Source organism: Etheostoma spectabile, chromosome 14 (assembly GCF_008692095.1).
Source record: "Etheostoma spectabile isolate EspeVRDwgs_2016 chromosome 14, UIUC_Espe_1.0, whole genome shotgun sequence".
NCBI classification, from domain to species: Eukaryota; Metazoa; Chordata; class Actinopteri; order Perciformes; family Percidae; genus Etheostoma; species Etheostoma spectabile.
The window spans coordinates 7,403,144-7,403,750 of NC_045746.1; the positions used below are offsets into that span (position 1 = coordinate 7,403,144).

At 40.5% G+C, this 607-nt stretch overlaps 1 protein-coding gene across 2 annotated transcripts in view; it reads left to right on the forward strand.

The window, feature by feature from the left end:
* vars2 (valyl-tRNA synthetase 2, mitochondrial) overlaps nt 1-607 on the forward strand; it is a 27,058-nt gene that overhangs the window by 20,120 nt on the left and 6,331 nt on the right. The window lies entirely within an intron of this gene.

The window sequence follows — 607 nt, forward strand, 5'->3', positions numbered from 1 at the left end:
GTGATGATTTTTGATAGAGGAGTGAGAACCGATAATCAGCCAACTTTCCCTTAAGTTACCCGCTAATGCTAGCGGTAGCTTGCTAGCTTGGTTGGCGGAACACTGAACAAGATATTTTTCGGTGACCAAAATCTGATCTTTCAAAGTTTAACCAATGAGATAGCAGATCTCTTCCAACCTAAAATATGATAAGAACCTCTCGTCATGGCACCTGAGCTATCTAACCAAGTTATTGTGGTGAAAGTTTCTTGTACAGCGAGGGAGAGGAATTTGGCTGGAAGTGAGACTCTGTTGAAACAGAATAAAGACAGGCTGCAAACTGAATCAAATGTTAGTCTCCGGTGAAAGTTTAATTGTTTTCTGCAAAGAACAATCAAAAAATGACCAGACCCGCTCTCACAATGCACAAAGTTACAGAGTGACAACAGTTCTGTGTGAATACAATAAGTAATATTCTTCTTTAAATCCAGTGCCCCCAGTGGAAAAAAAACCCTTGTTTGGAAAACAGTTTAATCCTAAGCATAACAATTAGTGGACCTCAGGCAGACAGTAGGATCTTACGTATTTCTGAATCTGCCCCCCTTGTGTCAAGTTTCTTGACCGGTCA